We start from the raw sequence: 13,987 nt of genomic DNA on the forward strand, positions 1-13,987 counted from the left end.
TATTCCATATTATGAATGTATGCCTATAGTATACATATCGGTATTATTATTGTAGAAGGAACTATTGTAATGTGAGCAAGAAGTTGACAAGTATGAGCTTGGAGTCATTGTGCTTCTAACAGCCAATCAGAAACCACTATGCCACGTGCATTTATTTACATCTACTTCAACTTTAGATGAAAAGAGAATATGTATAGCTCGCGCAAGGAACGATTACCGAAAAGCAATGGTGGCGTTGCTGTCAGTTTTGACGTGCGTATGTAGGCACGCTGAGGGAGCGAGAGAAGCGGACCGATGGAAGTACTGTCTCTTCCACGAAGATGAACAAATGATGACATCGCTGTGGAAATAAAGAACGTAGCAAAAGAAAAATTCCAAGTAATTAAACGTGCAACATATGTTTACGAATGAAATAATGATACGTGCGATACAAAACATGTATTCACATGCAATGGAACAAACTAAAGTTGTAATGTAACTATCACAACGCAAGACTGATTCTGTCGATGTAATTTCTCTTCTAACTGTACTCTTGAATATCATTCAAGCCATCTCGTGACCTTTCCTGTCGCCCGCTCTTCCTTATCTTATTGTTTCATTCGCATTCCTTCCGTCGGTATTCCCTGCTTGCGAGACCTGTATAGGCTCATCAACCTCTTATTACCGATTGGAGATGAGGTCGCTGCTATCGCTACAAACAGGAAACATGCAACGAGCTCAGTAGTTCGGACTCCTACCGTCGGTAATCGGAACTTTGGTGGCCTATACTTAGGCCTACATGTGGGCGTGCGTAGGTCCATCCCACTTTTAGACCCCGAAAAGTCGGCCAGATTGCCAACACAATCCGAAACCACTTTTAGCCCCCGAAAAGTCAGCCAGATTGTTATCACAATCCGAAACATTACATCCATTCATCCATGGCGAAGTCTGTAATAATATCACTTAAAAATACCATAGATGACAACATTTCCTTGTATTGCGTTGTGAGCAATCCTACTGTCCGAAATACGATGAAGTATGGAAATTATCCGGAAGCGTAAATTCATAATAGGAAAAATCCTCAGCCAGGAAACCTATTAATAGAGCATTAGGTCTTTATCTCTAATACAACATCAACCATCATGGGGTTCGTGCGAGATGTTAACAGTGCGATGTGTAAAACACAATTAAGACTCTAATGATCTCGTTTCAATAAATAGAGACTATCGCAGTATTGGAGCAAACAGTAACATTACGTCGGGACTGTCATGATGACAAACTTGTTGGTGAGTATGTGACAAGGAAAGGAGTGCGGGTGAAATCTAATACAATCTCAGTATTTTTCGTACAGTGCTGTAAAGAACGAATAGTCCTACCATTACTATTATTATATCTTTCAGAGTTACATTATTATTATTATTATTATTATTATTATTATTATTATTATTATTATTATTATTATTATTTAGATTTCATAACTTTTCAAGAGTTCACAGCTTTAACTCAATGGATAGCTTATTCACTTTACTTCCAAGAAATCCGTGATTCTATTCCCGACGTGGGTAATAGAAGAGATTTATCTTCCGTCCATGGGACTAGATGTTTATTCATTATCACGTGCTGTCACTTGTTATCTCAGTGATAGTCCTGTGCCGTGTTAACCACATGACCGCCTGTTCCCTTCATTTATTTCAATAACACATTTATAAATATAAACACATTACTTAGAAGATAAGTGTAACGTTAATTTTCCAAAAATGTGCAAGAATTTGCCTCTGTTTCACAATTTGTAAAATGTTTCCTGTGGGGAAATCTATAAATATCGTTTAATACTTTTATCAATAAATTATGTTCATTCTTTTCTATCCTTAATTAATATATTAACGTCCTTCGTCAATAACCTAATTCGCGTTACTGGCATAGCACGTCACTGAGACACGAAAGCTGAAGCGAGAGCCGTGTGTAGGCCTACGCCTTACGCTGCAGGAGGAGCGTGACTCGGGTCGCCAGGGCAGTCTGCCCGTCACTGGAATAGAAAATGTGTCAGAACAAGTATTACGAATTGATATGATGGATGGTATATATTTACGGAATTTCTGAGATAAATTTTTACGTGTTGTTAAAATTGCGATGATTTCAGAAACATATAGTGAAAGTGACGTACAGAATGGGACTCACTTCACCGGCTCTAGCCGGATGAGAACATCACAGGGGAAGCTGGGGGATGGAATATAGTGGAATTGATAAGGTGTATTGATAGACTAAAGAGCTTACCATTCAGCTACCGCAGGGGTTAATACATTTATAGTAATTCGTTAATGTTTTCATAAAGCTTGTACTGTAGACGTTATCAGTTCGGAAGCTGGCGAATAGGGGCGTGGTTTCAAGTAGCTTTTTGAGTGGTAACAGTTGATGCATTGCTTTTGCATTCTTCATAGGGCCGGTGAGGTGAATCCGGTATAATACAGAGTAGACCGCTCGAATGTACCTAATTTCAATTGTATGTGACTGGTAAACGGTTGAAGATAGAAACCTACAATAACGTTTACATGAAAGGAAAACTCAAGTTTCGATGTGCACATCACCATATCTCAACGTGAGCTCCAGCTGTCACTGTGATGATATTGAGGCGATGAACGATTTCTTGCCAAGCACGTTGGAGCATGTCTTCTGGAATGCTCTCAATAATCTGTATGATGCGCTCCCGAAGATCACGAAGGCCTCTGACTGGGGTGGCGTACACGTTATCTTTGACGTAGCCCCAGAGAAAGAAATCGTATTGGCGAATTCCACTCGTTTGGGTTTGTCATCCGACTTTAGACGTTGCATTACCTGCACTTTGTATGTGTACAGTTTGAGACGTTTGTGGATAATTCGTTGCAATGTTGATTTTGGTACTTGAAGTTCCCGCGAAGCTCTTCTTAATGACTTCCGCGGGCTTCGCTCATATGCGGCTTGAACATTTGCAACCATTTCGTCGGATGTTCTACGACTACCACTATGCTCCTTCAACACCGATCCTGTAGCTGAAAATGTATCGTGCCACTTCTTAATGCTTTAATGCTTGGAGCATCATTTGCGGTGTCGCCATTTTGACAATCAATACAATCTACGAAAAGAAACCGTGTCTGCGCACCATCTACCGATAGGATTCGAAACTTGAGTTTTCCTTTCATATAAACGTTACCGTAAGCTGTAAGGTTCTATCTTCAACTGTTCACCAGTCACATACAATTGAAATTAGGTACATTCGAGCGGTCCATCCTGTATAATATAATTGGATATGTATTGATTGGTAGTAAAAATGTTGGTATTAGTGTCCTAGGTATATCAACTCCAACTTAAGTTTGTTAACTTGTGCTTATTGCAATAAATAATATGTGCGGAAACTCAATACTAATAGTATGTTATTTCAGGTTTTGGCACTGGTCGTGTTGGCGATCTTTACTTTGGTGATTAGCGACGATGACATCTTCCATCGTGAAGCCCAGCTCAGACTGAGTCTATATACACCGAGGTCCTATTACCCGAGGCAGTTTTTTCCGTTTCCAAGGCCACCTCCTCCGTTTTATAGACCACCTTTTCCGTTTCCAAGGCCACCTCGTCCATGGCCGCCATTTTTCGGCTAGAGTGGTCAAATTGACAGCTGTTACTACTGTATGTATTGAGATACCCACAAAGAAGTACTTGGCCGCTATTACTCCTGAAACTTAAAAATAATCTTGTTTCTTGTCTATACCTTTTGCAAGATAGTTGTTCTTCCTACATTACTTTTTATGATAATACTTATAAATATAAACATTTATGTAGAAATGGTTCCTTATTATTTGCCATGAACGAACATTGTTCTCTTTTTACTATTAAGTGTCGTTAAACAAAGGAGTTCATATAGCTCGGACAGGAATTGTACTGTAAAAAACGACATGTTATAAACATAGTTTTCTTTATATTTTTCTATTTTTAATTGCTTTTAATTAAATATTTACATTAGTTAGAAAAGATCATCCACCTAAAATACAATTTTTGGTATACTGCTGTGAAAGAGCTCATCAGGTAGGAAATTCTTATTGTTACTTTCTAATGAACAACATTTTGTTCTCTTTTATATTTGTAGTTCATGTAAAATACTTATTATTTCAACATACACTGCACTTGTAAAGCTTCATAATTTCTCCCAATTCCGGGATTTGAAGAAATAGTAATTAAATTGTTAAAACATAAAAGCACCAATTAACCTTTGTTTTTATGATCCATTGTGAAAACAGTGTAGTCTATAATATACTGTACACAGAATGAAATATGTATCAGGTATGACAATTATGATGTATTGATTATTTCTATTCTCTAGATATTATTCTTGATATTGTTTATATGCAGACCAGTCAGTCAGTTACAAATCGAAGTAGCGATCTACATTTTTTAATGAGGTGCCTGATGGTATAACCACTAAATGGCAGTATTTTCCAGATATCAAGATGATCGATGCACGCACAATTGAAACAAAAAAGCACGATGGCGACATCTCTGCACAAGTATTCCATTATTGAAGAGCGCTCCGTTGTGTTCTTTCTGGACAAAATGTCTGGCAGTGAAGGATATTCTAAGGTACATTTGGGTGCAATGCAGAAACTCTCTGAATGGTGGACAAGTATCAAGCACGAGTCGGTCGACAAGTGGAGATTGTCATGGAGGCAAATATGCTACAGCTTGACGATTTGATCCGAGCAGACAGGATGAAGGGGATATTCTAGCCTGGATGGTTGCAGGTGATGAGTCTTGGGTGCATCATTACCAGCCCAAAACAAAGCGTGCATCAATGCTCGAATCCAGTCGCCAACGGTGCACTCGTGCAGAGCTTCCGCCGTCTTGCAACTGCTACTTTGTTTTTCTTGTGAGCACATCAACGGCACTACCTTCTAGCGGTGATAGTTTCAAGCGCCTCATTAAATAATGCAAGTCGCTACTTCAATTTGTAACTTATCTATTGACTCTTCTTCGTATTTAGTAATCAATTAATGTCTTGATTATTCTTATGATCTGTAATGCATTGATAAAGATTGTGAATTCATTTTGAAGTATTAAATTTTCTTATCACTTGTGAAACTCTTGTAGTTCATATGTCACATGTGAACAGAAATTTGTACAACCAGAATTTTATGTAACTTCGATATGATTTATTTCCTTAATATAGGAAAGAAAGTAGGCCTGGATCTGAATTTTGCTGTGTGCATTCTCGTATCCCTATAAAGTATGTCGAAAATGTGGCCTTCAATGATCAATCTGATTTAGCAATTTCGTGAAACAAACATAGAACAATTTCAAGAGAATTTTTCCGAAAACAGGCTATAGGAACGCATAAGTAGGCGAAGTCAGCCTATCGCTAAGCACAAGTTAAGACAAGCTAAATGTCGTAGGGCTTGGCTATCCGGACTTCCTCTGTGGAAGGGTAGCGCGATCCTCTGAGGTTAGAATCTAAAACCTGAGTGGGCTTCCATCTTGATGTTAAGTGGATTGGAACTACAGCCCTTATGAATGTAATATTTAAAGTGGCAAGTTCAAATTCGCCATAGGGCAATAGAAGTGAATACTTTACTGTGAAACAAGTTATAATGTATGCAGTGGAAGAGCAACTAGGCCCATGACCTGTTTCTTTTTGGATTTATATTGATGCTTGTTTTAGCGCTGTAGGAGAATAATTGTAATTCATAGGCAATGTGAATGAGCTCAACTTGGAGCACAGGGCTAATTTGCTGTCTGTTGAATAATGTAACGGTTAACTCATCCCCGGGAACAGTAATCAGAGAGATAATTGTACGAAGTTTCAGACTGACAAGCAAACATTCTCATTGAGGCAGATCAAAAAGTTAATTATTTTTCTTTTGTTTCACCATATGTCAAAACAAGTGCTTAAACAAATTTTGGTCATTCGAGCATAATTGAGGGGTTTGCCGGAAGAACGGCGGATAGACCTATACGCCCTTCTTCGGGAAAACGGTTTAAAATATAGTGAATAATTCGCTAATTATAGTAGCGAAATTTTGTTTTGATTTACTGTACATACCTGCAGGATAAGACTGTGTGCCTGCAGGATTTAGTCAGTCTACAACTAGTGCTACGCGTTACGCTTACTGTACTGTGTATGTTTTCTCTTGGTAGAGACTAAGCAAATATGACGGGACGGAAGCGGCTGAGGATGGACAAGACGAACAGAAAGAAAGACATCAAAAAGGCGTAAGATTAAGGGAGAACCGAACGTTTCTTGATGTGGAAAATTTGTACCTGGTAAGAAAAATAACGTAATTGAAAGTTGTTGCAGTCAGAAGTGCTTCGAAAGAGTAAGTACGTCTTGGCAGAGGCAGATTTTTCAATATTTCTATAACAACGAAGTCTGTTCAGCGTGTGCCCTTGAATCCTCGAAAGGAAAGTCACATGAGAGATTTGTTCCCGTTTTTTGGACCAAGAAAGTCGAGAATGGTTTGAATGTCAAATTGAAGGAAGTCATCCATAGTTCAATTTAGTCAGTCGAGTTGTCTCCTTTGACTGCTTTTTATATTCATTATTGTCCTTGCTTTAAGAGTAAACAAACTTATGAAACTCAGAGATTCAGACGGAAATATTTTATGTTCCATAAAGAGATTTGTTACAATATTCAGATTTTTGGGCTTATTGTTATCAGGATTATACAAAGTATAAATTTTATTTATTTATGTTCACACAAAATGGAGATTTTCTTTTTCTGTTATATTCAGAGATTTTGCTTTGCGTACTTAATGTCTATTTAGTATATATGAAATAATGTAAATTCCTTTAGAAGTAGATAATAAATGTCATAAAATGTATCTTTGTTTCAAGTCCGTGTGAAATTTAAATCTGAAATCTACATCTACATGTATAGACCGAAGTTTTATATTGTACAATTATAAGGAAATTTAATAATATAAATTGTCTAAATGCTACAAAACATTTATACTCGCTAAGATTTTTAATTTAATGTATAATTTTATTCACACTCTGTATAACATTTTATTCAGGTGCGTTTTAAAATCTTAAATTGGCTGTATCTCAATTCACCATATTGACGTATACGCCCTTTTCCCGGCAAACCCCTCAATTACTAGGAGTCCCCAAAAAGTAAGATTCTCTGGGGCCGTTTATAGAACGAAAACACAATATCATGGCAAAATTTTGAAACAGATGCAGATATTGTTGAAGTACTTTTCAACATATTGTCCACCGGAAATTAGACATTTGTTATAACGTGGGATCAACTTTTGTGTCGTAGAAGTCTGTCGCCTAGGATCGGAATTAGTGTGTGACGGCCGTCTGCACCTCCCTGTTGATATCACGCTATGAAAAATGTCGTCTCAATTACGATGAGGAATATGTTGAAAAATAGCTCAACTTATTACTGTACACGTTCCAATAAATCTTTCCATGAAATAGTGTTTCTTTTCTGTAAACAGCACCAGGAAAATTTGCTTTCTTGGGAGGAGGGGCCTCGTAATAATCGAGTTGTCAGAATTTGTATTAACACTTGTTTTGACAATGTTAACATGGTAGAATGTTTGCTTGTGAGTGGCTGAAGACGGGTTGGTTACTATTCCTGAACTGAACTTTTACACTTCAAATGATAACACTATTCTTCACCCTGGAACTGACCAGCCAAGAGTTGCATAAATCCCCGTTAGTTGCTCTCGATATTGATAACGAGAATAAGAAAGAGAAGAAAATACTTTCAACTTTCTTTAATAATACTAATAATAATCCGTGGCGCTACAGCCCGTGAAGGGCCTAGACCGACCAGCCGGCTGCTGGCCTCACGGCCACATGCCGAAGCAGGGGTGGACGATCATCCAACCAGAATGGATGATCCCCCCAGCCGTTACAGCTAGCATTCGCAACCGGATTTCGCTACCTATCGTAGCTCCCCAAGTGCATCACGGTGCTGGGCGGGCACCGGTCCCATACACTGCCCGAAATTTCATGAGAAAATTTCTTCCCCCATGAGGTCTCGAACCAGCGCGCATTCCGTAACGCGAGCCCTAGGCAGGATGCCTTAAACCACGACGTCACTGCGCGAGACTTTTAACTCTCTTTAGTAAACGTTAATTTTATAGGCCTAGTGTGCAAAGAACTTCTGAATCTTGTGTTCATATTTTATGAAACTGCATTTCGTAAATGGATATTACCTGAAAAATAATAAGGTATATTTTAATTTCTGATCTATAGCGTGGTTATTACTCATCGCATACCCGAAAAAGAAACACCCAAATAAATATGTAACTTGTACTTGATGAATGTGGCTTGTTGGACTATCTTGGACATTGTAGAAAATGTATGCTCCTATTTATTCCGAGTTTGTCCAACGTCTTGATCTCTCCCTCTTTTTTTCTTTTTTAAGTATTGCTATTATCTGGGTCCATTGATATAACCTGGACTTCATTAATGAAAAAAAGAACTTGCCTGTCTAGATATCGTACGTGTCTCAGTTTTGTCGACGAAATTTTCTATTTATCTTTTTGGTTTAATGTTCAATTTTTACATAGTTAAGTACCGCTTACCTTGTAAAACTCTTAATTCGCACTGAAAATGAAGATATTTCCAAAGTAGGTAGAAAACTTACAAATAAATCTAATTTGATTTTGATAACGAAACTTGAAACATAGTGTGAACTAACTGCACAATAATGATAGCTCATTCTAAGCAAATGAGAAATTATCTGACTTTACCATAGGTCATGCTGTGCACATGGGGATATCGACTGGTTCCTAGATAAGAACGTAAAAACCTTCTGCACTGAAAAGCACAAAGTATCAGTGATTAATACGTATGTCAGTTTTATCTGCTGCTGTCTTCGAAACGTTTGGAATTGGCACAATCGTAACACACAGAAATTAGAGTTGACAGCTAATTTAATATTAATAAGTGCTTTACAAAATAAGTTGTTTCAGACTATTTATCAGTCTTTCCCAGCTATGAATTGTGTACGTAACAGCTAGCTAGGCATACATTTGATGTATCGTGGAAGCCACGATCGTTGAATAAAATTCCATCTAGAACATGTTCAATTCTTTTGCCGTGTGCTGTAATAATTGGAAACGAGATGACGCACAGTGGGATAAAAGAAGGGTTCAGAGCCATAGTGGGCCAAGCGCCATTTATTAAAAACGGAGAAACAAGAGTTAAAGTTAAGTGAATACCAAACTTTAATGAAGATTGGCATATCCTTTAGTTTTAATGTGCATACCTTATATTACTTGCTATATGTTTAATTGAATTATGGCATTCACTTAATTTTAATCCTTGTTTTCTGTATTTATAATATATGGCACTTGGCCCACTATGGCTCTGAACCCTTCAAATGCTCGAGAATGTGCCGGAAGCTGACACCTGAAAGAGAAAATCCTTGTCAGATACTGCAATATCTGTTTCTCTATCATTTAAAAGTACAAGAATAACGGCTAAAATGAATTACATAACAATATAGCAAAGAAAAAAACGAATGAGACAATAGTAAAGTTTCGAATTCGAGATCCTTTCATCATCAGTCAGACGTTTAAGCTGTAGGCTACCGAAACTACTTGTAAGTAGTATGAAAACATTAAATAAAAGTCGGTAATACAGGAAATCTGGCTTTCTTGTAGCCTACTCCGTTTTACAACATTGTCTTCCATCCAAAACAGGATTAGTGAAATCGGTGTTCAAGAACTGAGACTTTTGGATTCAGAGAAGACAACGGCCGAGGACTTGAATTCAAATTTCGGCAGTGATGTTGTTGTAGGCCTGTGTATTTGTGTTGGATTAATCTAAGGTTGTGATGAATTTCGAGTTTCTCCCGTTATTATCTCGCGTTTCTAAAAGGACTCTTTACAGTTTAACTTTCATTATCGTCCCCGTCTCGAAAAATATGACACCACCTATCTTTGTACGGCGCCGGATTCATCGCCCACCGTGATAGATTTAGTATTTACTATTTAGTATTTATTTATTTAACCTGGTAGAGATAAGGCCGTCAGGCCTTCTCTGCCCCTCTACCAGGGGCAGATAGATGTTGTTCACTTTGTATAAAGATCAGTAGATGGCAGTTGTGGCGTGGTGTGGTGTTGCTGACATAAGGATCTGCAGATGAGGCACCTAAGCCCTCCAGGTCCTTTCCTCTTCCTGACGAGAATAATATGAAGACTCAAAGAATATCTAAGAGGTAAAATACGTAGCTATGGCATACTGGTAGAATGGCTGAAAGGGAACGGTGAAGCGAGGCAGCACTGTAGGGACGAAACATATTCCAGCAAATATACACAAGGAGCCGGCTTTAACTAAAGTCCTCTATCACTATATCGTGCTCATCTTCGTAAGGGTAATGAATATCCCTAACAATGGAACAGATCAACAACACTTACAATACAATACAAGACCATGGACACAAACTGTAACCCAATTCGAGAGAGTTAATTTCCAGAATCTTGTCGGAATTTGAACTCAAGGTGCGCTGAATTTATAGAAGTGATACTGCTAGATTCAAAGAGGAGAATGATGATGTGGGTAATTTAAAACAAATTTTGACGTAGAACTACGTATTTCTCCTCACTAAGCATGGTGAGGGGGGGGGGAACTTGGAAATTGACATAAATATGCAAACCACTGTCGCCGCTACAAGGAGAATAAGGAGAATGCAAAAGAGAACAAGGGAAATAAAAGAGAGAATAAGGAGCATGCAAAATAGAACAAGGGGAATATAAAAGAGAACAAGGGGAATACGAAATAGAACAAGGGGTATAAGAAAGAGAACAAGGGGAATACGAAAGAAAACAAGGAGAACCCAAAGGGAAAAAGGGGAATACGAAAGCGAAAAAGGAAGATACAAAAGAGAAAAGGAGAATGCAAAAGAGAACTAGAGGTATACAAAAGAGAGCAAGGAAAGTACAAAAGGGAACAAGGGGAATATGAAATAGAACAATGGAAATACAAAAGAGAACAAAGGAAATAAAAAAGAGAACAAAGGGCATGCAAAAGAGAACAAGGGGAATACAAAAAAGAACTTGGAGTATATATACCTGTCGATTATTTTTATCTCCTGGAACTAAGATGCTAAATATCTGATCTTATCAGTCTACGACTTCGGTACACTCTCCGGGCATTAGCTGGAGTGATGGTTTCGGTAGACGAGTTCGGAAGATGAGTGTTTACATCGGGAGTTCTTCAGTTACCCTGTCATCAGAGTCATCACACATGTCATTTTTGGAACACTCTCCATTTCAGTCAACTTTGCATTCATTTGTTTAAAAAAATGGTTTCAGGATAAGTTGTTTGAGCTTCGGTGATATCGAGAGGAAACGATGAGCTAGATACTGCTTTTCTGTGCAACGTTCATGGCTCTGTTTCTAGCAGGACGGGTACATTAGAAAAAAGTGGTATCTGCTGGTAATTGAGGGGTATCCGTGGGATGAACATTCTGGTGGGGAGCGGTCTGGATGTGTCTCTGATTGGGGTTTTTGGAGCGGTCTGTGTTATCTGGTGAAATCCATTCTCTTCTGTTCTGTTTGATGTTGGCTATGCCTGCTCTAGAAATTCTTCTCTTTCAAACAGTTAGGCGTCACAGAGAGTAATACAAAATTAATTAATTATTTCGTGTAACCATTTATCTCTCTGTTAATACGTAGTGACGTATCTCACTTCATGAGAAAATTCACAGAAATGCTGTAGAGTTTTGGGTATTACACCCTATGCTGACACTTTGCATCCCCAAATCTTTCGGATCGCCATAAAGATTTCAGCTTCAAAGAAATTGGTCTGAAAGGTCACTACTCCATTGTGCCTGTTATGCCTGAATATTGCAAACAACTGAGTCCAATACACCTGTATGCAATTACGAAACGTTGAAGATGTTAAGTTCCAGCATACGGTGGAATACATAAAAGTTGTTTCTGAATACAATCACCGTGAAAGCTTAACTCTCATAAAAATAATACAGTTGCAAAGAAAAAGTTATACATTCAAATTATTTTATTTCACTATTTACTAATTAAAATTTCAGTTCAGCCAAAGAATGGCGGAGGTCTGTGTGGAGAGACGACGGGACCAAGTCCAAAAGGTCCACGGTGCGGAAACCTGTGTCTGTGTCCAAATGGGGAACCTCCACCAAATGGGGACCCTCCACCAAATGGGAAGCCTCCAAAGCCTCCAAATTGGGGTGCAGACTTCACCACCACAATCACAATGGCGAGCAGCACCTAGAGACAAGAAGCAAAAAACACAGAATTTATGCGTAGGTCGTTCAATTCGAATTTGGTTTCGTTTGATAGCTCTCAAGCCGTTCTGTTTGCTACGAGTTCTTAAAAATTACATGGATAATATTCGTGGGGATTAATTGTATGACAGAGACTATGCAGAATTTCACACACACGGATGTTAGATTTGTTCCTCATACATTGGTTTTATAAAAGAGTAGTCAAGAAAGAAGAGCACAAAATCAAATGATTTGTTTGAGATTTGTTACAATGTAAGCAAATTTACTTAGATAAATAGTACAATTTAGTCTACAAATAAAGTTACTCGGAACGAACTACACAAAAACATAATCATTTAATGTATAGAATTATGGAAAGTGATGTATTACAGTGGCTGTCCACAATTATTTCACAGAAATTAAGTTCAGCGGGAGTGATTTCACAATTAAATAGATTTGCTACAATACGTAGATAAATAGTAACATTTAAAAATGAAGTTATTCGGAACGAACTACGGAAACATAATCATCTATTGTATAGAATTATGGGAAGTGATGTATTACAGTGGCTGTCCACGTGTATTTCACTGAAAATAAGTTCAGCGGGAGTGATTTCTCAATGAAATAGATTTATGTATGACATGCTGTCAACTGAAATAATATAGTTTCATTTTAATAAATGATAGAATACATTTTGCTGCAAATGAATATATATATATATATATATATATTTTTTATTCTGATTAAGGGCTAATGTGTTCGATGGCCCAGGAAATATATAAGTAGTTGCATTAACATAATACAATTCAATCGATAATGGCTTTGCAATAATTACTATCCATACATTGCCACATAAACTACTATGGCTCATATGGTGCATCTGCACCGAATTTTGTATTATATCCGGAAATGTCATACATTCTACAAAAGAGAGGCAAGAAAGAAGGGCGCAGGCTTAATGGAAGTAAACTTCTTATGGTGTAAGCAAATATTAGATAAATGGATAAATTTATAAAAGATGAAATTCGGAACAAATGACAGAGAAACAACATCGTTTGTTGTTGTTGTTTAGTCAACTGCCCGAAGACAGGTCTGAATCTCACAAGTGATACCAACAAGGCACCACTTATGAGGCAACTAAGCCAGGAGATGATGTAGGGTGGCCAGTTCCTTTCCCCTTCCATTGCATACATCGCCGACTAGCTACGTATTACACTAATCAGACTTGAGATGTGTACAAACAATTCTTCCTCTGACACGTACAGTCAAGTGACATGTAGGCCTACTGCCTGATAATGGATGTACGTATCAGCCAGAACTTCAATCAGAGAACTTACAGAATTGGGAATTTATGCACAATTGTGGGTATCCACATATATTATATTGAAAGTAAATTCAGCGGGAGTGATTTCTCAATGTAGTCGATAATAGATTTACGTATTACACGCTACCAACTCAAATAACAAAGTTTCATGTATAATTTAGTAGCTTGAAGTATCAGATTTTGCCCTCGTTTACTATTTTGCTTCTATTATTAAGTAAACTGAATGATGCACAATAAGCCTCAGGCTGCGATGCAAGCCTTCGGACTTCTGCGCAAAAAGAAAGAAAAAAAAACTAAATGTTAGACTTTTCGGAGACCTCAGAAACGCAATTATATAACACCGAAACAAAAATATTTATTAAGTTTTGGTCGTCCTTAAACATTAATATTAAAGAAAACATCAATTATATAGTGGCCTTCTTGGCCAGAACGCCTGCTAGAGGTAGTTCAAATGAAAG

The 13,987-nt window shown here is 37.7% G+C and overlaps 1 long non-coding RNA gene across 1 annotated transcript; it reads left to right on the top strand.

Annotated features, from left to right (window-relative positions):
- Positions 1 to 949: 949 nt before the first annotated feature.
- Positions 950 to 5,082, top strand: LOC138699883 (uncharacterized). The gene is made up of 2 exons (XR_011332112.1): positions 950 to 1,265; positions 3,396 to 5,082. It is a non-coding gene; the product is annotated as an uncharacterized lncRNA (long non-coding RNA).
- The last annotated feature ends 8,905 nt before the right edge of the window (positions 5,083 to 13,987 follow it).

Source organism: Periplaneta americana, chromosome 5 (assembly GCF_040183065.1).
Source record: "Periplaneta americana isolate PAMFEO1 chromosome 5, P.americana_PAMFEO1_priV1, whole genome shotgun sequence".
Taxonomy (NCBI): domain Eukaryota; kingdom Metazoa; phylum Arthropoda; class Insecta; order Blattodea; family Blattidae; genus Periplaneta; species Periplaneta americana.